We start from the raw sequence: 23,159 nt of genomic DNA, 5'->3' as shown, positions 1-23,159 counted from the left end.
AGGAGGAATCAGAGACAGTACAATACAATACAGGAGGAATCAGAGACAGTACAATACAATACAGGAGGAATCAGAGACAGTACAATACAATACAGGAGGAATCAGAGACAGTACAATACAATACAGGAGGAATCAGAGACAGTACAAGTACAATACAGGAGGAATCAGAGACAGTACAAGTACAATACAGGAGGAATCAGAGACAGTACAATACAATACAGGAGGAATCAGAGACAGTACAATACAATACAGGAGGAATCAGAGACAGTACAAGTACAATACAGGGGGAATCAGAGACAGTACAAGTACAATACAGGAGGAATCAGAGACAGTACAATACAATACAGGGGGAATCAGAGACAGTACAATACAATACAGGAGGAATCAGAGACAGTACAAGTACAATACAGGAGGAATCAGAGACAGTACAATACAATACAGGAGGAATCAGAGACAGTACAATACAATACAGGAGGAATCAGAGACAGTACAAGTACAATACAGGGGAATCAGAGACAGTACAATACAATACAGGGGGAATCAGAGACAGTACAAGTACAATACAGGAGGAATCAGAGACAGTACAATACAATACAGGAGGAATCAGAGACAGTACAATACAATACAGGAGGAATCAGAGACAGTACAATACAATACAGGAGGAATCAGAGACAGTACAATACAATACAGGAGGAATCAGAGACAGTACAATACAATACAGGAGGAATCAGAGACAGTACAATACAATACAGGAGGAATCAGAGACAGTACAATACAATACAGGAGGAATCAGAGACAGTACAATACAATACAGGAGGAATCAGAGACAGTACAATACAATACAGGAGGAATCAGAGACAGTACAATACAATACAGGAGGAATCAGAGACAGTACAATACAATACAGGAGGAATCAGAGACAGTACAATACAATACAGGAGGAATCAGAGACAGTACAAGTACAATACAGGGGGAATCAGAGACAGTACAATACAATACAGGAGGAATCAGAGACAGTACAATACAATACAGGAGGAATCAGAGACAGTACAAGTACAATACAGGAGGAATCAGAGACAGTACAATACAATACAGGAGGAATCAGAGACAGTACAATACAATACAGGAGGAATCAGAGACAGTACAAGTACAATACAGGAGGAATCAGAGACAGTACAATACAAAACAGGAGGAATCAGAGACAGTACAATACAATACAGGAGGAATCAGAGACAGTACAATACAATACAGGAGGAATCAGAGACAGTACAATACAATACAGGAGGAATCAGAGACAGTACAATACAATACAGGAGGAATCAGAGACAGTACAAGTACAATACAGGAGGAATCAGAGACAGTACAATACAATACAGGAGGAATCAGAGACAGTACAATACAATACAGGAGGAATCAGAGACAGTACAATACAATACAGGAGGAATCAGAGACAGTACAATACAATACAGGAGGAATCAGAGACAGTACAATACAATACAGGGGGAATCAGAGACAGTACAATACAATACAGGAGGAATCAGAGACAGTACAATACAATACAGGAGGAATCAGAGACAGTACAATACAATACAGGAGGAATCAGAGACAGTACAATACAATACAGGAGGAATCAGAGACAGTACAATACAATACAGGAGGAATCAGAGACAGTACAATACAATACAGGGGGAATCAGAGACAGTACAATACAATACAGGAGGAATCAGAGACAGTACAATACAATACAGGAGGAATCAGAGACAGTACAATACAATACAGGAGGAATCAGAGACAGTACAATACAATACAGGAGGAATCAGAGACAGTACAAGTACAATACAGGAGGAATCAGAGACAGTACAATACAATACAGGAGGAATCAGAGACAGTACAAGTACAATACAGGAGGAATCAGAGACAGTACAATACAATACAGGAGGAATCAGAGACAGTACAATACAATACAGGAGGAATCAGAGACAGTACAATACAATACAGGAGGAATCAGAGACAGTACAAGTACAATACAGGAGGAATCAGAGACAGTACAATACAATACAGGGGGAATCAGAGACAGTACAAGTACAATACAGGAGGAATCAGAGACAGTACAATACAATACAGGAGGAATCAGAGACAGTACAATACAATACAGGAGGAATCAGAGACAGTACAATACAATACAGGAGGAATCAGAGACAGTACAATACAATACAGGAGGAATCAGAGACAGTACAATACAATACAGGGGGAATCAGAGACAGTACAATACAATACAGGAGGAATCAGAGACAGTACAATACAATACAGGAGGAATCAGAGACAGTACAATACAATACAGGAGGAATCAGAGACAGTACAAGTACAATACAGGAGGAATCAGAGACAGTACAATACAATACAGGGGAATCAGAGACAGTACAAGTACAATACAGGAGGAATCAGAGACAGTACAATACAATACAGGGGGAATCAGAGACAGTACAATACAATACAGGAGGAATCAGAGACAGTACAATACAATACAGGAGGAATCAGAGACAGTACAATACAATACAGGAGGAATCAGAGACAGTACAATACAATACAGGGGGAATCAGAGACAGTACAATACAATACAGGAGGAATCAGAGACAGTACAATACAATACAGGAGGAATCAGAGACAGTACAATACAATACAGGAGGAATCAGAGACAGTACAATACAATACAGGAGGAATCAGAGACAGTACAATACAATACAGGAGGAATCAGAGACAGTACAAGTACAATACAGGAGGAATCAGAGACAGTACAAGTACAATACAGGAGGAATCAGAGACAGTACAATACAATACAGGAGGAATCAGAGACAGTACAATACAATACAGGAGGAATCAGAGACAGTACAATACAATACAGGAGGAATCAGAGACAGTACAATACAATACAGGAGGAATCAGAGACAGTACAATACAATACAGGAGGAATCAGAGACAGTACAATACAATACAGGAGGAATCAGAGACAGTACAATACAATACAGGAGGAATCAGAGACAGTACAAGTACAATACAGGGGGAATCAGAGACAGTACAATACAATACAGGAGGAATCAGAGACAGTACAATACAATACAGGAGGAATCAGAGACAGTACAATACAATACAGGAGGAATCAGAGACAGTACAAGTACAATACAGGAGGAATCAGAGACAGTACAAGTACAATACAGGAGGAATCAGAGACAGTACAATACAATACAGGAGGAATCAGAGACAGTACAAGTACAATACAGGAGGAATCAGAGACAGTACAATACAATACAGGAGGAATCAGAGACAGTACAAGTACAATACAGGAGGAATCAGAGACAGTACAATACAATACAGGAGGAATCAGAGACAGTACAATACAATACAGGGGGAATCAGAGACAGTACAATACAATACAGGAGGAATCAGAGACAGTACAATACAATACAGGAGGAATCAGAGACAGTACAATACAATACAGGAGGAATCAGAGACAGTACAATACAATACAGGAGGAATCAGAGACAGTACAATACAATACAGGAGGAATCAGAGACAGTACAATACAATACAGGAGGAATCAGAGACAGTACAATACAATACAGGAGGAATCAGAGACAGTACAATACAATACAGGAGGAATCAGAGACAGTACAATACAATACAGGGGGAATCAGAGACAGTACAATACAATACAGGAGGAATCAGAGACAGTACAATACAATACAGGAGGAATCAGAGACAGTACAATACAATACAGGAGGAATCAGAGACAGTACAATACAATACAGGAGGAATCAGAGACAGTACAATACAATACAGGAGGAATCAGAGACAGTACAAGTACAATACAGGGGGAATCAGAGACAGTACAATACAATACAGGAGGAATCAGAGACAGTACAATACAATACAGGAGGAATCAGAGACAGTACAATACAATACAGGGGGAATCAGAGACAGTACAATACAATACAGGAGGAATCAGAGACAGTACAATACAATACAGGAGGAATCAGAGACAGTACAATACAATACAGGAGGAATCAGAGACAGTACAATACAATACAGGAGGAATCAGAGACAGTACAATACAATACAGGAGGAATCAGAGACAGTACAATACAATACAGGAGGAATCAGAGACAGTACAATACAATACAGGAGGAATCAGAGACAGTACAAGTACAATACAGGAGGAATCAGAGACAGTACAATACAATACAGGAGGAATCAGAGACAGTACAATACAATACAGGAGGAATCAGAGACAGTACAATACAATACAGGGGGAATCAGAGACAGTACAATACAATACAGGAGGAATCAGAGACAGTACAATACAATACAGGAGGAATCAGAGACAGTACAATACAATACAGGAGGAATCAGAGACAGTACAATACAATACAGGGGGAATCAGAGACAGTACAATACAATACAGGAGGAATCAGAGACAGTACAATACAATACAGGAGGAATCAGAGACAGTACAATACAATACAGGAGGAATCAGAGACAGTACAATACAATACAGGAGGAATCAGAGACAGTACAATACAATACAGGAGGAATCAGAGACAGTACAATACAATACAGGAGGAATCAGAGACAGTACAATACAATACAGGAGGAATCAGAGACAGTACAAGTACAATACAGGAGGAATCAGAGACAGTACAATACAATACAGGAGGAATCAGAGACAGTACAATACAATACAGGAGGAATCAGAGACAGTACAATACAATACAGGGGGAATCAGAGACAGTACAATACAATACAGGAGGAATCAGAGACAGTACAATACAATACAGGAGGAATCAGAGACAGTACAATACAATACAGGAGGAATCAGAGACAGTACAATACAATACAGGGGAATCAGAGACAGTACAAGTACAATACAGGAGGAATCAGAGACAGTACAATACAATACAGGGGAATCAGAGACAGTACAAGTACAATACAGGAGGAATCAGAGACAGTACAATACAATACAGGAGGAATCAGAGACAGTACAAGTACAATACAGGAGGAATCAGAGACAGTACAATACAATACAGGAGGAATCAGAGACAGTACAATACAATACAGGAGGAATCAGAGACAGTACAATACAATACAGGGGGAATCAGAGACAGTACAATACAATACAGGAGGAATCAGAGACAGTACAAGTACAATACAGGAGGAATCAGAGACAGTACAATACAATACAGGAGGAATCAGAGACAGTACAATACAATACAGGAGGAATCAGAGACAGTACAATACAATACAGGAGGAATCAGAGACAGTACAAGTACAATACAGGAGGAATCAGAGACAGTACAATACAATACAGGAGGAATCAGAGACAGTACAATACAATACAGGGGGAATCAGAGACAGTACAATACAATACAGGAGGAATCAGAGACAGTACAATACAATACAGGAGGAATCAGAGACAGTACAATACAATACAGGAGGAATCAGAGACAGTACAATACAATACAGGAGGAATCAGAGACAGTACAATACAATACAGGAGGAATCAGAGACAGTACAATACAATACAGGAGGAATCAGAGACAGTACAATACAATACAGGAGGAATCAGAGACAGTACAAGTACAATACAGGAGGAATCAGAGACAGTACAATACAATACAGGGGGAATCAGAGACAGTACAAGTACAATACAGGAGGAATCAGAGACAGTACAATACAATACAGGAGGAATCAGAGACAGTACAATACAATACAGGAGGAATCAGAGACAGTACAATACAATACAGGGGGAATCAGAGACAGTACAAGTACAATACAGGAGGAATCAGAGACAGTACAATACAATACAGGAGGAATCAGAGACAGTACAATACAATACAGGGGGAATCAGAGACAGTACAAGTACAATACAGGAGGAATCAGAGACAGTACAAGTACAATACAGGAGGAATCAGAGACAGTACAATACAATACAGGAGGAATCAGAGACAGTACAATACAATACAGGGGGAATCAGAGACAGTACAAGTACAATACAGGAGGAATCAGAGACAGTACAAGTACAATACAGGAGGAATCAGAGACAGTACAAGTACAATACAGGAGGAATCAGAGACAGTACAATACAATACAGGAGGAATCAGAGACAGTACAATACAATACAGGGGGAATCAGAGACAGTACAATACAATACAGGAGGAATCAGAGACAGTACAATACAATACAGGAGGAATCAGAGACAGTACAATACAATACAGGAGGAATCAGAGACAGTACAATACAATACAGGAGGAATCAGAGACAGTACAATACAATACAGGAGGAATCAGAGACAGTACAATACAATACAGGAGGAATCAGAGACAGTACAATACAATACAGGAGGAATCAGAGACAGTACAATACAATACAGGAGGAATCAGAGACAGTACAATACAATACAGGAGGAATCAGAGACAGTACAATACAATACAGGAGGAATCAGAGACAGTACAATACAATACAGGAGGAATCAGAGACAGTACAATACAATACAGGAGGAATCAGAGACAGTACAATACAATACAGGAGGAATCAGAGACAGTACAAGTACAATACAGGGGGAATCAGAGACAGTACAATACAATACAGGAGGAATCAGAGACAGTACAATACAATACAGGAGGAATCAGAGACAGTACAATACAATACAGGAGGAATCAGAGACAGTACAATACAATACAGGGGGAATCAGAGACAGTACAATACAATACAGGAGGAATCAGAGACAGTACAATACAATACAGGAGGAATCAGAGACAGTACAATACAATACAGGAGGAATCAGAGACAGTACAAGTACAATACAGGAGGAATCAGAGACAGTACAATACAATACAGGAGGAATCAGAGACAGTACAATACAATACAGGAGGAATCAGAGACAGTACAATACAATACAGGAGGAATCAGAGACAGTACAATACAATACAGGAGGAATCAGAGACAGTACAAGTACAATACAGGAGGAATCAGAGACAGTACAATACAATACAGGAGGAATCAGAGACAGTACAATACAATACAGGAGGAATCAGAGACAGTACAATACAATACAGGAGGAATCAGAGACAGTACAAGTACAATACAGGAGGAATCAGAGACAGTACAATACAATACAGGAGGAATCAGAGACAGTACAATACAATACAGGGGGAATCAGAGACAGTACAATACAATACAGGAGGAATCAGAGACAGTACAATACAATACAGGAGGAATCAGAGACAGTACAATACAATACAGGGGGAATCAGAGACAGTACAATACAATACAGGAGGAATCAGAGACAGTACAAGTACAATACAGGAGGAATCAGAGACAGTACAATACAATACAGGGGGAATCAGAGACAGTACAATACAATACAGGAGGAATCAGAGACAGTACAATACAATACAGGAGGAATCAGAGACAGTACAATACAATACAGGAGGAATCAGAGACAGTACAATACAATACAGGAGGAATCAGAGACAGTACAATACAATACAGGAGGAATCAGAGACAGTACAATACAATACAGGAGGAATCAGAGACAGTACAATACAATACAGGAGGAATCAGAGACAGTACAATACAATACAGGAGGAATCAGAGACAGTACAATACAATACAGGGGGAATCAGAGACAGTACAATACAATACAGGAGGAATCAGAGACAGTACAATACAATACAGGAGGAATCAGAGACAGTACAAGTACAATACAGGGGGAATCAGAGACAGTACAATACAATACAGGAGGAATCAGAGACAGTACAATACAATACAGGAGGAATCAGAGACAGTACAATACAATACAGGGGGAATCAGAGACAGTACAATACAATACAGGGGGAATCAGAGACAGTACAAGTACAATACAGGGGGAATCAGAGGGCCCCGATCCTCAGAGCTTACATAATGATCCTTGTCTTTCCAACCTCCAGGTCATCATTCAGCGGTGTCTGGCCGCTCGCTCTCTCAAGCACGTTAAGTTGGGGTGCGTGTTGTGCGGTTATCTGAAGATCCTGCCAATGTTCCTGATGGTAATGCCCGGGATGATTAGCAGAGTCCTCTACACCAGTAAGAGTACTTCAGTGTCCTATACATCCCAGTCCTCCCAGTTCCCATCCCCCAAGGCCCCTGTCCTATACATCCCAATCCTCCCAGTTCCCATCCCCCAAGGCCCCTGTCCTATACATCCCAGTCCTCCCAGTTCCCATCCCCCAAGGCCCCAGTCCTATACATCACAATCCCCCCATCCCCCAATGCCCCTGTCCTATACATCACAATCCCCCCATCCCCCAATGCCCCTGTCCTATACATCACAATCCTCCCAGTTCCCATCCCCCAAGGCCCCTGTCCTATACATCACAATCCCCCCATCCCCCAATGCCCCTGTCCTATACATCCCAATCCTCCCAGTTCCCATCCCCCAATGCCCCTGTCCTATACATCACAATCCCCCCATCCCCCAATGCCCCTGTCCTATACATCCCAATCCTCCCAGTTCCCATCCCCCAATGCCCCTGTCCTATACATCCCAATCCCCCCATCCCCCAATGCCCCTGTCCTATACATCACAATCCCCCCATCCCCCAATGCCCCTGTCCTATACATCCCAATCCTCCCAGTTCCCATCCCCCAATGCCCCTGTCCTATACATCACAATCCCCCCATCCCCCAATGCCCCTGTCCTATACATCCCAGTGCTCCCAGTTCCCATCCCCCAATGCCCCTGTCCTATACATCCCAATCCTCCCAGTTCCCATCCCCCAATGCCCCTGTCCTATACATCACAATCCCCCCATCCCCCAATGCCCCTGTCCTATACATCCCAATCCTCCCATCCCCCAATGCCCCTGTCCTATACATCCCAATCCTCCCATCCCCCAATGCCCCTGTCCTATACATCCCAATCCTCCTAGTTCCCATCCCCCAATGCCCCTGTCCTATACATCCCAATCCTCCCAGTTCCCATCCCCCAATGCCCCTGTCCTATACATCCCCATCCTCCCAGTTCCCATCCCCCAAGGCTTCTGTCCTATACATCCCAGTCCTCCCAGTTCCCATCCCCCAAGGCCCCTGTCCTATACATCACAATCCCCCCATCCCCCAAGGCTTCTGTCCTATACATCACAATCCCCCATCCCCCAATGCCCCTGTCCTATACATCACAATCCCCCCATCCCCCAATGCCCCTGTCCTATACATCCCAATCCTCCCATCCCCCAATGCCCCTGTCCTATACATCCCAATCCTCCCATCCCCCAATGCCCCTGTCCTATACATCCCAATCCTCCTAGTTCCCATCCCCCAATGCCCCTGTCCTATACATCCCAATCCTCCCAGTTCCCATCCCCCAATGACCCTGTCCTATACATCCCAATCCTCCCAGTTCCCATCCCCCAATGCCCCTGTCCTATACATCCCAATCCTCCCAGTTCCCATCCCCCAATGACCCTGTCCTATACATCCCAATCCTCCCAGTTCCCATCCCCCAATGCCCCTGTCCCCCAATGCCCCTGTCCTATACATCTCAGTCCTCCCAGTTCCCATCCCCCAAGGCCCCTGTCCTATACATCCCAATCCCCCCATCCCCCAATGCCCCTGTCCTATACATCCCAATCCTCCCATCCCCCAATGCCCCTGTCCTATACATCCCAATCCTCCCATCCCCCAATGCCCCTGTCCTATACATCCCAATCCTCCTAGTTCCCATCCCCCAAGGCCCCTGTCCTATACATCCCAATCCTCCCAGTTCCCATCCCCCAATGCCCCTGTCCTATACATCCCAATCCTCCCAGTTCCCATCCCCCAAGGCTTCTGTCCTATACATCCCTGTCCTCCCAGTTCCCATCCCCCAAGGCCCCTGTCCTATACATCACAATCCCCCCATCCCCCAAGGCTTCTGTCCTATACATCACAATCCCCCATCCCCCAATGCCCCTGTCCTATACATCACAATCCCCCCATCCCCCAATGCCCCTGTCCTATACATCCCAATCCTCCCATCCCCCAATGCCCCTGTCCTATACATCCCAATCCTCCCATCCCCCAATGCCCCTGTCCTATACATCCCAATCCTCCTAGTTCCCATCCCCCAATGCCCCTGTCCTATACATCCCAATCCTCCCAGTTCCCATCCCCCAATGCCCCTGTCCTATACATCCCAATCCTCCCAGTTCCCATCCCCCAATGACCCTGTCCTATACATCCCAATCCTCCCAGTTCCCATCCCCCAATGCCCCTGTCCCCCAATGCCCCTGTCCTATACATCTCAGTCCTCCCAGTTCCCATCCCCCAAGGCCCCTGTCCTATACATCCCAATCCCCCCATCCCCCAATGCCCCTGTCCTATACATCCCAATCCTCCCATCCCCCAATGCCCCTGTCCTATACATCCCAATCCTCCCATCCCCCAATGCCCCTGTCCTATACATCCCAATCCTCCTAGTTCCCATCCCCCAAGGCCCCTGTCCTATACATCCCAATCCTCCCAGTTCCCATCCCCCAATGCCCCTGTCCTATACATCCCAATCCTCCCAGTTCCCATCCCCCAAGGCTTCTGTCCTATACATCCCTGTCCTCCCAGTTCCCATCCCCCAAGGCCCCTGTCCTATACATCACAATCCCCCCATCCCCCAAGGCTTCTGTCCTATACATCACAATCCCCCATCCCCCAATGCCCCTGTCCTATACATCACAATCCCCCCATCCCCCAATGCCCCTGTCCTATACATCCCAATCCTCCCATCCCCCAATGCCCCTGTCCTATACATCCCAATCCTCCCATCCCCCAATGCCCCTGTCCTATACATCCCAATCCTCCTAGTTCCCATCCCCCAATGCCCCTGTCCTATACATCCCAATCCTCCCAGTTCCCATCCCCCAATGCCCCTGTCCCCCAATGCCCCTGTCCTATACATCTCAGTCCTCCCAGTTCCCATCCCCCAAGGCCCCTGTCCTATACATCCCAGTCCATATTCCCATGTCTCGTACATCTCAGTCCCTGCATTCCCGAATACCCCATCATATACATCCCATTCCCAAATACCCCATCATATACATCCCATTCCCAAATACCCCATCATATACATCCCATTCCTAAATACCCCATCATATACATCCCATTCCCGAATGCCCCTGCCCTATACATCCCAATAGGCCGCTGTCCTATACGTGTGGAAAAAATAAAAAATTGCGCTACCCATAAATAACTAACCAAAAAAATGTGTTAATAAATAATGAATGTGATTCAAAATCAATATACAATCCTATGTGAAATGAATCAACAATACAAAAAATGCATATAAGTGAGTAAATAAAATACCACATGAGAAATAAAGAAGAGAAAAGACCATATGAAGTGAGAACACACGGAGCGCACAAATACAATGAATACAAACAGTGTGATAGAAGTGCAACGCTGACCCCGAAGGAGCCGCTGAATATTTGTTATATCCGTAATTCACGTTTATCACCCAACCCATCACAGCCCAGAGATTTCATAGTCACAGTCCTTAATGCTTTATTCATCAAACATGAACTGGGACGGGAGAAGGACTTCCTTTGAGATGCTCTTCTGTTACATTGTCATCTTTCATGAATCATACAGGAAAATCTGAGTACAATTGCGGACAATCGAGAAATCATTTCTCAACGATCTCTTCAATCAGGGACGATGGAAGTAGAGTTGATAGAGAATAATTTGATAAAGAGTCACTCTGAATAACTTCTTCATCTGGATAACGTTAAAAGGAACGATCCATATCTCTACATGTGTGTGCAGCTTCACCGCTACCTCTTTACCACGACTTCCCACCGACATGGTACTTCCAAAAGAAGCTAAAGGAGAGCAAATCTGCATAACTCCTCCCCGTTGACTGATTGGAATCCCGGGGTAATGCTGAACTCAAAGTCATAGGCTATCACTTCCCACCTCACTGACTTGTGCACCAACAACCCTCAGTCTCTGGCAGTACCCTTCCCTTGGGCTTTCACTCACGTGATCGATAGTCCATGTGCCACTCATAAACGATCAATCGCTCAGTTTCCTTCTGCTTTGTTGCTACTTCATCCGCAATGATTCTCAGTTTCTCTACCTCTTTGCGGCCCGTTCCCCTCCCCGCAGGGGCGGCCTACGACATCCACAACTACACGCGGCAAGATGTGGTCTGTTACTCCATGAGGATTGGATCTCCACCCTTCTCACTAAGGTGAAGCTCCGTTGGTTCCCCGGAGGGGAAAACCTCCACCTCCCCCTCCGGGGACCAGGCTGGCTCTCTCGCTGCTCAGAGCAGGAAACCTCCACCTCCCCCTCCGGGGACCAGGCTGGCTCTCTCGCTGCTCAGAGCAGGAAACCTCCACCTTCCCCTCCGGGGACCAGGCTGGCTCTCTCGCTGCTCAGAGCAGGAAACCTCCACCTCCCCCTCCGGGGACCAGGCTGGCTCTCTCGCTCCTCAGAGCAGGAAACCTCCACCTCCCCCTCCGGGGACCAGGCTGGCTCTCTCGCTCCTCAGAGCAGGAAACCTCCACCTTCCCCTCCGGGGACCAGGCTGGCTCTCTCGCTCCTCAGAGCAGGAAACCTACACCTTCCCCTCCGGGGACCAGGCTGGCTCTCTCGCTCCTCAGAGCAGGAAACCTCCACCTTCCCCTCTGGGGACCAGGCTGGCTCACTCGCTCCTCAAAGCAGGAAACCTCCAACTTCCCCTCCGGGGACCAGGCTGGCTCTCTCGCTGCTCAGAGCAGGAAACCTCCACCTTCCCCTCCGGTGACCAGGCTGGCTCTCTCGTTCCTCAGAGCAGGAAACCTCCAACTTACCCTCCGGGGACCAGGCTGGCTCTCTCGCTGCTCAGAGCAGGAAACCTCCAACTTCCCCTCCGGGGACCAGGCTGGCTCTCTCGTTCCTCAGAGCAGGAAACCTCCAACTTCCCCTCCGGGGACCAGGCTGGCTCTCTCGCTCCTCAGAGCAGGAAACCTCCACCTTCCCCTCCGGGGACCAGGCTGGCTCTATCGCTCCTCAGAGCAGGAAACCTCCACCTTCCCCTCCGGGGACCAGGCTGGCTCTCTCGCTGCTCAGAGCAGGAAACCTCCACCTTCCCCTCCGGGGACCAGGCTGGCTCTCTCGCTGCTCAGAGCAGGAAACCTCCACCTCCCCCTCCGGGGACCAGGCTGGCTCTCTCGCTGCTCAGAGCAGGAAACCTCCACCTTCCCCTCCGGGGACCAGGCTGGCTCTCTCGCTGCTCAGAGCAGGAAACCTCCACCTTCCCCTCCGGGGACCAGGCTGGCTCTCTCGCTGCTCAGAGCAGGAAACCTCCACCTCCCCCTCCGGGGACCAGGCTGGCTCTCTCGCTCCTCAGAGCAGGAAACCTCCACCTTCCCCTCCGGGGACCAGGCTGGCTCTCTCGCTCCTCAGAGCAGGAAACCTACACCTTCCCCTCCGGGGACCAGGCTGGCTCTCTCGCTCCTCAGAGCAGGAAACCTCCACCTTCCCCTCTGGGGACCAGGCTGGCTCACTCGCTCCTCAAAGCAGGAAACCTCCAACTTCCCCTCCGGGGACCAGGCTGGCTCTCTCGCTGCTCAGAGCAGGAAACCTCCACCTTCCCCTCCGGTGACCAGGCTGGCTCTCTCGTTCCTCAGAGCAGGAAACCTCCAACTTCCCCTCCGGGGACCAGGCTGGCTCTCTCGTTCCTCAGAGCAGGAAACCTCCAACTTCCCCTCCGGGGACCAGGCTGGCTCTCTCGCTCCTCAGAGCAGGAAACCTCCACCTTCCCCTCCGGGGACCAGGCTGGCTCTATCGCTCCTCAGAGCAGGAAACCTCCACCTTCCCCTCCGGGGACCAGGCTGGCTCTCTCGCTGCTCAGAGCAGGAAACCTCCACCTTCCCCTCCGGGGACCAGGCTGGCTCTCTCGCTCCTCAGAGCAGGAAACCTCCACCTTCCCCTCCGGGGACCACGCTGGCTCTCTCGCTCCTCAGAGCAGGAAACCTCCACCTTCCCCTCCGGGGACCAGGCTGGCTCTCTCGCTCCTCAGAGCAGGAAACCTCCACCTTCCTATCCGGGGACCAGGCTGGCTCTCTCGTTCCTCAGAGCAGGAAACCTCCACCTTTCCCTCCGGGGACCAGGCTGGCTCTCTCGTTCCTCAGAGCAGGAAACCTACAACTTCCCCTCCGGGGACCAGGCTGGCTCTCTCGCTGCTCAGAGCAGGAAACCTCCACCTTCCCCTCCGGGGACCAGGCTGGCTCTCTCGCTGCTCAGAGCAGGAAACCTCCACCTTCCCCTCCGGGGACCAGGCTGGCTCTCTCGCTCCTCAGAGCAGGAAACCTCCACCTTCCCCTCTGGGGACCAGGCTGGCTCACTCGCTCCTCAAAGCAGGAAACCTCCAACTTCCCCTCCGGGGACCAGGCTGGCTCTCTCGCTGCTCAGAGCAGGAAACCTCCACCTTCCCCTCCGGTGACCAGGCTGGCTCTCTCGTTCCTCAGAGCAGGAAACCTCCAACTTCCCCTCCGGGGACCAGGCTGGCTCTCTCGCTGCTCAGAGCAGGAAACCTCCAACTTCCCCTCCGGGGACCAGGCTGGCTCTCTCGTTCCTCAGAGCAGGAAACCTCCAACTTCCCCTCCGGGGACCAGGCTGGCTCTCTCGCTCCTCAGAGCAGGAAACCTCCACCTTCCCCTCCGGGGACCAGGCTGGCTCTCTCGCTGCTCAGAGCAGGAAACCTCCACCTTCCCCTCCGGGGACCAGGCTGGCTCTCTCGCTCCTCAGAGCAGGAAACCTCCACCTTCCCCTCCGGGGACCACGCTGGCTCTCTCGCTCCTCAGAGCAGGAAACCTCCACCTTCCCCTCCGGGGACCAGGCTGGCTCTCTCGCTCCTCAGAGCAGGAAACCTCCAACTTCCCCTCCGGGGACCAGGCTGGCTCTCTCGCTCCTCAGAGCAGGAAACCTCCACCTTCCTATCCGGGGACCAGGCTGGCTCTCTCGTTCCTCAGAGCAGGAAACCTCCACCTTTCCTTCCGGGGACCAGGCTGGCTCTCTCGTTCCTCAGAGCAGGAAACCTCCAACTTCCCCTCCGGGGACCAGGCTGGCTCTCTCGCTGCTCAGAGCAGGAAACCTCCACCTTCCCCTCCGGGGACCAGGCTGGCTCTCTCGCTGCTCAGAGCAGGAAACCTCCACCTTCCCCTCCGGGGACCAGGCTGGCTCTCTCGCTGCTCAGAGCAGGAAACCTCCACCTTCCCCTCCGGGGACCAGGCTGGCTCTCTCGCTCCTCAGAGCAGGAAACCTCCAACTTCCCCTCCGGGGACCAGGCTGGCTCTCTCGCTCCTCAGAGCAGGAAACCTCCACCTTCCTATCCGGGGACCAGGCTGGCTCTCTCGTTCCTCAGAGCAGGAAACCTCCACCTTTCCCTCCGGGGACCAGGCTGGCTCTCTCGTTCCTCAGAGCAGGAAACCTCCAACTTCCCCTCCGGGGACCAGGCTGGCTCTCTCGCTGCTCAGAGCAGGAAACCTCCACCTTCCCCTCCGGGGACCAGGCTGGCTCTCTCGCTGCTCAGAGCAGGAAACCTCCACCTTCCCCTCCGGGGACCAGGCTGGCTCTCTCGCTGCTCAGAGCAGGAAACCTCCACCTTCCCCTCCGGGGACCAGGCTGGCTCTCTCGCTCCTCAGAGCAGGAAACCTCCAACTTCCCCTCCGGGGACCAGGCTGGCTCTCTCGCTCCTCAGAGCAGGAAACCTCCACCTTCCCCTCCGGGGACCAGGCTGGCTCTCTCGCTCCTCAGAGCAGGAAACCTCCAACTTCCCCTCCGGGGACCAGGCTGGCTCTCTCGCTCCTCAGAGCAGGAAACCTCCACCTTCCCCTCCGGGGACCAGGCTGGCTCTCTCGCTCCTCAGAGCAGGAAACCTCCAACTTCCCCTCCGGGGACCAGGCTGGCTCTCTCGCTGCTCAGAGCAGGAAACCTCCACCTTCCCCTCCGGGGACCAGGCTGGCTCTCTCGTTCCTCAGAGCAGGAAACCTCCAACTTCCCCTCCGGGGACCAGGCTGGCTCTCTCGTTCCTCAGAGCAGGAAACCTCCAACTTCCCCTCCGGGGACCAGGCTGGCTCTCTCGCTCCTCAGAGCAGGAAACCTCCACCTTCCCCTCCGGGGACCAGGCTGGCTCTCTCGCTCCTCAGAGCAGGAAACCTCCACCTTCCCCTCCGGGGACCAGGCTGGCTCTCTCGCTCCTCAGAGCAGGAAACCTCCACCTTCCCCTCTGGGGACCAGGCTGGCTCACTCGCTCCTCAAAGCAGGAAACCTCCAACTTCCCCTCCGGGGACCAGGCTGGCTCTCTCGCTCCTCAGAGCAGGAAACCTCCACCTTCCCCTCCGGGGACCAGGCTGGCTCTCTCGCTCCTCAGAGCAGGAAACCTCCACCTTCCTATCCGGGGACCAGGCTGGCTCTCTCGTTCTTTAGAGCAGGAAACCTCCACCTTTCCCTCCGGGGACCAGGCTGGCTCTCTCGTTCCTCAGAGCAGGAAACCTACAACTTCCCCTCCGGGGACCAGGCTGGCTCTCTCGCTGCTCAGAGCAGGAAACCTCCACCTTCCCCTCCGGGGACCAGGCTGGCTCTCTCGCTGCTCAGAGCAGGAAACCTCCACCTTCCCCTCCGGGGACCAGGCTGGCTCTCTCGCTCCTCAGAGCAGGAAACCTCCACCTTCCCCTCTGGGGACCAGGCTGGCTCACTCGCTCCTCAAAGCAGGAAACCTCCAACTTCCCCTCCGGGGACCAGGCTGGCTCTCTCGCTGCTCAGAGCAGGAAACCTCCACCTTCCCCTCCGGTGACCAGGCTGGCTCTCTCGTTCCTCAGAGCAGGAAACCTCCAACTTCCCCTCCGGGGACCAGGCTGGCTCTCTCGCTGCTCAGAGCAGGAAACCTCCAACTTCCCCTCCGGGGACCAGGCTGGCTCTCTCGTTCCTCAGAGCAGGAAACCTCCAACTTCCCCTCCGGGGACCAGGCTGGCTCTCTCGCTCCTCAGAGCAGGAAACCTCCACCTTCCCCTCCGGGGACCAGGCTGGCTCTCTCGCTGCTCAGAGCAGGAAACCTCCACCTTCCCCTCCGGGGACCAGGCTGGCTCTCTCGCTCCTCAGAGCAGGAAACCTCCACCTTCCCCTCCGGGGACCACGCTGGCTCTCTCGCTCCTCAGAGCAGGAAACCTCCACCTTCCCCTCCGGGGACCAGGCTGGCTCTCTCGCTCCTCAGAGCAGGAAACCTCCAACTTCCCCTCCGGGGACCAGGCTGGCTCTCTCGCTCCTCAGAGCAGGAAACCTCCACCTTCCTATCCGGGGACCAGGCTGGCTCTCTCGTTCCTCAGAGCAGGAAACCTCCACCTTTCCTTCCGGGGACCAGGCTGGCTCTCTCGTTCCTCAGAGCAGGAAACCTCCAACTTCCCCTCCGGGGACCAGGCTGGCTCTCTCGCTGCTCAGAGCAGGAAACCTCCACCTTCCCCTCCGGGGACCAGGCTGGCTCTCTCGCTGCTCAGAGCAGGAAACCTCCACCTTCCCCTCCGGGGACCAGGCTGGCTCTCTCGCTGCTCAGAGCAGGAAACCTCCACCTTCCCCTCCGGGGACCAGGCTGGCTCTCTCGCTCCTCAGAGCAGGAAACCTCCAACTTCCCCTCCGGGGACCAGGCTGGCTCTCTCGTTCCTCAGAGCAGGAAACCTCCAACTTCCCCTCCGGGGACCAGGCTGGCTCTCTCGCTCCTCAGAGCAGGAAACCTCCACCTTCCCCTCCGGGGACCAGGCTGGCTCTCTCACTGCTCAGAGCAGGAAACCTCCACCTTCCCATCCGGGGACCAGGCTGGCTCTCTCGTTCCTCAGAGCAGGAAACCTCCAACTTCCCCTCCGGGGACCACGCTGGCTCTCTCGCTCCTCAGAGCAGGAAACCTCCACCTTCCCCTCCGGGGACCAGGCTGGCTCTCTCGCTCCTCAGAGCAGGAAACCTCCACCTTCCCCTCCGGGGACCAGGCTGGCTCTCTCGCTCCTCAGAGCAGGAAACCTCCAACTTCCCCTCCGGGGACCAGGCTGGCTCTCTCGCTGCTCAGAGCTGGAAACCTCCACCTTCCCCTCCGGGGACCAGGCTGGCTCTCTCGCTCCTCAGAGCAGGAAACCTCCACCTTCCCCTCCGGGGACCACGCTGGCTCTCTCGCTTCTCAGAGCAGGAAACCTCCACCTTCCCCTCCGGGGACCAGGCTGGCTCTCTCGCTCCTCAGAGCAGGAAACCTCCAACTTCCCCTCCGGGGACCAGGCTGGCTCTCTCGCTCCTCAGAGCAGGAAACCTCCACCTTCCTATCCGGGGACCAGGCTGGCTCTCTCGTTCCTCAGAGCAGGAAACCTCCAACTTCCCCTCCGGGGACCAGGCTGGCTCTCTCGCTGCTCAGAGCAGCAAACCTCCACCTTCCCCTCCGGGGACCACGCTGGCTCTCTCGCTCCTCAGAGCAGGAAACCTCCACCTTCCCCTCCGGGGACCAGGCTGGCTCTCTCGCTCCTCAGAGCAGGAAACCTCCAACTTCCCCTCCGGGGACCAGGCTGGCTCTCTCGTTCCTCAGAGCAGGAAACCTCCACCTTTCCATCCGGGGACCAGGCTGGCTCTCTCGTTCCTCAGAGCAGGAAACCTCCAACTTCCCCTCCGGGGACCAGGCTGGCTCTCTCGCTCCTCAGAGCAGGAAACCTCCACCTCCCTATCCGGGGACCAGGCTGGCTCTCTCGTTCCTCAGAGCAGGAAACCTCCACCTTTCCCTCCGGGGACCAGGCTGGCTCTCTCGTTCCTCAGAGCAGGAAACCTCCAACTTCCCCTCCGGGGACCAGGCTGGCTCTCTCGCTGCTCAGAGCAGGAAACCTCCACCTTCCCCTCCGGGGACCAGGCTGGCTCTCTCGCTGCTCAGAGCAGGAAACCTCCACCTTCCCCTCCGGGGACCAGGCTGGCTCTCTCGCTGCTCAGAGCAGGAAACCTCCAACTTCCCCTCCGGGGACCAGGCTGGCTCTCTCGTTCCTCAGAGCAGGAAACCTCCAACTTCCCCTCCGGGGACCAGGCTGGCTCTCTCGCTCCTCAGAGCAGGAAACCTCCACCTTCCCCTCCGGGGACCAGGCTGGCTCTCTCGCTCCTCAGAGCAGGAAACCTCCAACTTCCCCTCCGGGGACCAGGCTGGCTCTCTCGCTGCTCAGAGCAGGAAACCTCCACCTTCCCATCCGGGGACCAGGCTGGCTCTCTCGTTCCTCAGAGCAGGAAACCTCCAACTTCCCCTCCGGGGACCACGCTGGCTCTCTCGCTCCTCAGAGCAGGAAACCTCCACCTTCCCCTCCGGGGACCAGGCTGGCTCTCTCGCTCCTCAGAGCAGGAAACCTCCACCTTCCCCTCCGGGGACCAGGCTGGCTCTCTCGCTCCTCAGAGCAGGAAACCTCCACCTTCCCCTCCGGGGACCAGGCTGGCTCTCTCGCTGCTCAGAGCAGGAAACCTCCACCTTCCCCTCCGGGGACCAGGCTGGCTCTCTCGCTCCTCAAAGCAGGAAACCTCCAACTTCCCCTCCGGGAACCAGGCTGGCTCTCTCGCTGCTCAGAGCAGGAAACCTCCACCTTCCCCTCCGGGGACCAGGCTGGCTCTCTCGCTCCTCAGAGCAGGAAACCTCCACCTTCCCCTCCGGGGACCACGCTGGCTCTCTCGCTTCTCAGAGCAGGAAACCTCCACCTTCCCCTCCGGGGACCAGGCTGGCTCTCTCGCTCCTCAGAGCAGGAAACCTCCAACTTCCCCTCCGGGGACCAGGCTGGCTCTCTCGCTCCTCAGAGCAGGAAACCTCCACCTTCCTATCCGGGGACCAGGCTGGCTCTCTCGTTCCTCAGAGCAGGAAACCTCCAACTTCCCCTCCGGGGACCAGGCTGGCTCTCTCGCTGCTCAGAGCAGCAAACCTCCACCTTCCCCTCCGGGGACCACGCTGGCTCTCTCGCTCCTCAGAGCAGGAAACCTCCACCTTCCCCTCCGGGGACCAGGCTGGCTCTCTCGCTCCTCAGAGCAGGAAACCTCCAACTTCCCCTCCGGGGACCAGGCTGGCTCTCTCGTTCCTCAGAGCAGGAAACCTCCACCTTTCCATCCGGGGACCAGGCTGGCTCTCTCGTTCCTCAGAGCAGGAAACCTCCAACTTCCCCTCCGGGGACCAGGCTGGCTCTCTCGCTGCTCAGAGCAGGAAACCTCCACCTTCCCCTCCGGGGACCAGGCTGGCTCTCTCGCTGCTCAGAGCAGGAAACCTCCACCTTCCCCTCCGGGGACCAGGCTGGCTCTCTCGCTCCTCAGAGCAGGAAACCTCCACCTTCCCCTCCGGGGACCAGGCTGGCTCTCTCGCTCCTCAGAGCAGGAAACCTCCACCTCCCCCTCCGGGGACCAGGCTGGCTCTCTCGCTGCTCAGAGCAGGAAACCTCCACCTTCCCCTCCGGGGACCAGGCTGGCTCTCTCGCTTCTCAGAGCAGGAAACCTCCACCTTCCCCTCCGGGGACCAGGCTGGCTCTCTCGCTTCTCAGAGCAGGAAACCTCCACCTTCCCCTCCGGGGACCAGGCTGGCTCTCTCGCTCCTCAGAGCAGGAAACCTCCACCTTCCCCTCCGGGGACCAGGCTGGCTCTCTCGCTGCTTAGAGCAGGAAACCTCCACCTTCCCCTCCAGGGACCAGGCTGGCTCTCTCGCTCCTCAAAGCAGGAAACCTCCACCTTCCCCTCCGGGGACCAGGCTGGCTCTCTCGCTCCTCAGAGCAGGAAACCTCCAACTTCCCCTCCGGGGACCAGGCTGGCTCTCTCGCTGCTCAGAGCAGGAAACCTCCACCTTCCCCTCCGGTGACCAGGCTGGCTCTCTCGTTCCTCAGAGCAGGAAACCTCCAACTTCCCCTCCGGGGACCAGGCTGGCTCTCTCGCTGCTCAGAGCAGGAAACCTCCAACTTCCCCTCCGGGGACCAGGCTGGCTCTCTCGTTCCTCAGAGCAGGAAACCTCCAACTTCCCCTCCGGGGACCAGGCTGGCTCTCTCGCTCCTCAGAGCAGGAAACCTCCACCTTCCCCTCCGGGGACCAGGCTGGCTCTCTCGCTGCTCAGAGCAGGAAACCTCCACCTTCCCCTCCGGGGACCAGGCTGGCTCTCTCGCTCCTCAGAGCAGGAAACCTCCACCTTCCCCTCCGGGGACCACGCTGGCTCTCTCGCTCCTCAGAGCAGGAAACCTCCACCTTCCCCTCCGGGGACCAGGCTGGCTCTCTCGCTCCTCAGAGCAGGAAACCTCCAACTTCCCCTCCGGGGACCAGGCTGGCTCTCTCGCTCCTCAGAGCAGGAAACCTCCACCTTCCTATCCGGGGACCAGGCTGGCTCTCTCGTTCCTCAGAGCAGGAAACCTCCACCTTTCCTTCCGGGGACCAGGCTGGCTCTCTCGTTCCTCAGAGCAGGAAACCTCCAACTTCCCCTCCGGGGACCAGGCTGGCTCTCTCGCTGCTCAGAGCAGGAAACCTCCACCTTCCCCTCCGGGGACCAGGCTGGCTCTCTCGCTGCTCAGAGCAGGAAACCTCCACCTTCCCCTCCGGGGACCAGGCTGGCTCTCTCGCTGCTCAGAGCAGGAAACCTCCACCTTCCCCTCCGGGGACCAGGCTGGCTCTCTCGCTCCTCAGAGCAGGAAACCTCCAACTTCCCCTCCGGGGACCAGGCTGGCTCTCTCGCTCCTCAGAGCAGGAAACCTCCACCTTCCTATCCGGGGACCAGGCTGGCTCTCTCGTTCCTCAGAGCAGGAAACCTCCACCTTTCCCTCCGGGGACCAGGCTGGCTCTCTCGTTCCTCAGAGCAGGAAACCTCCAACTTCCCCTCCGGGGACCAGGCTGGCTCTCTCGCTGCTCAGAGCAGGAAACCTCCACCTTCCCCTCCGGGGACCAGGCTGGCTCTCTCGCTGCTCAGAGCAGGAAACCTCCACCTTCCCCTCCGGGGACCAGGCTGGCTCTCTCGCTGCTCAGAGCAGGAAACCTCCACCTTCCCCTCCGGGGACCAGGCTGACTCTCTCGCTCCTCAGAGCAGGAAACCTCCAACTTCCCCTCCGGGGACCAGGCTGGCTCTCTCGCTCCTCAGAGCAGGAAACCTCCACCTTCCCCTCCAGGGACCAGGCTGGCTCTCTCGCTCCTCAGAGCAGGAAACCTCCAACTTCCCCTCCGGGGACCAGGCTGGCTCTCTCGCTCCTCAGAGCAGGAAACCTCCACCTTCCCCTCCGGGGACCAGGCTGGCTCTCTCGCTCCTCAGAGCAGGAAACCTCCAACTTCCCCTCCGGGGACCAGGCTGGCTCTCTCGCTGCTCAGAGCAGGAAACCTCCACCTTCCCCTCCGGGGACCAGGCTGGCTCTCTCGTTCCTCAGAGCAGGAAACCTCCAACTTCCCCTCCGGGGACCAGGCTGGCTCTCTCGTTCCTCAGAGCAGGAAACCTCCAACTTCCCCTCCGGGGACCAGGCTGGCTCTCTCGCTCCTCAGAGCAGGAAACCTCCACCTTCCCCTCCGGGGACCAGGCTGGCTCTCTCGCTCCTCAGAGCAGGAAACCTCCACCTTCCCCTCCGGGGACCAGGCTGGCTCTCTCGCTCCTCAGAGCAGGAAACCTCCACCTTCCCCTCTGGGGACCAGGCTGGCTCACTCGCTCCTCAAAGCAGGAAACCTCCAACTTCCCCTCCGGGGACCAGGCTGGCTCTCTCGCTGCTCAGAGCAGGAAACCTCCACCTTCCCCTCCGGGGACCAGGCTGGCTCTCTCGTTCCTCAGAGCAGGAAACCTCCACCTTCCCCTCCGGGGACCAGGCTGGCTCTCTCGCTCCTTAGAGCAGGAAACCTCCACCTTCCCCTCTGGGGACCAGGCTGGCTCACTCGCTCCTCAAAGCAGGAAACCTCCAACTTCCCCTCCGGGGACCAGGCTGGCTCTCTCGCTGCTCAGAGCAGGAAACCTCCACCTTCCCCTCCGGGGACCAGGCTGGCTCTCTCGTTCCTCAGAGCAGGAAACCTCCAACTTCCCCTCCGGGGACCAGGCTGGCTCTCTCGCTGCTCAGAGCAGGAAACCTCCACCTTCCCCTCCGGGGACCAGGCTGGCTCTCTCGTTCCTCAGAGCAGGAAACCTCCAACTT

At 53.7% G+C, this 23,159-nt stretch overlaps 1 pseudogene; it reads left to right on the top strand.

Moving 5' to 3' along the window:
* LOC141147374 (sodium/glucose cotransporter 2-like) overlaps positions 1–23,159 on the top strand; it is a 74,124-nt pseudogene that overhangs the window by 11,419 nt on the left and 39,546 nt on the right.

The sequence above is a fragment of the Aquarana catesbeiana genome, linkage group LG06 (assembly GCF_042186555.1).
Source record: "Aquarana catesbeiana isolate 2022-GZ linkage group LG06, ASM4218655v1, whole genome shotgun sequence".
NCBI lineage: Eukaryota > Metazoa > Chordata > Amphibia > Anura > Ranidae > Aquarana > Aquarana catesbeiana.
Note: the sequence above shows the minus strand (reverse complement) of the source record. Positions and strands in the feature narration are given on the sequence as shown.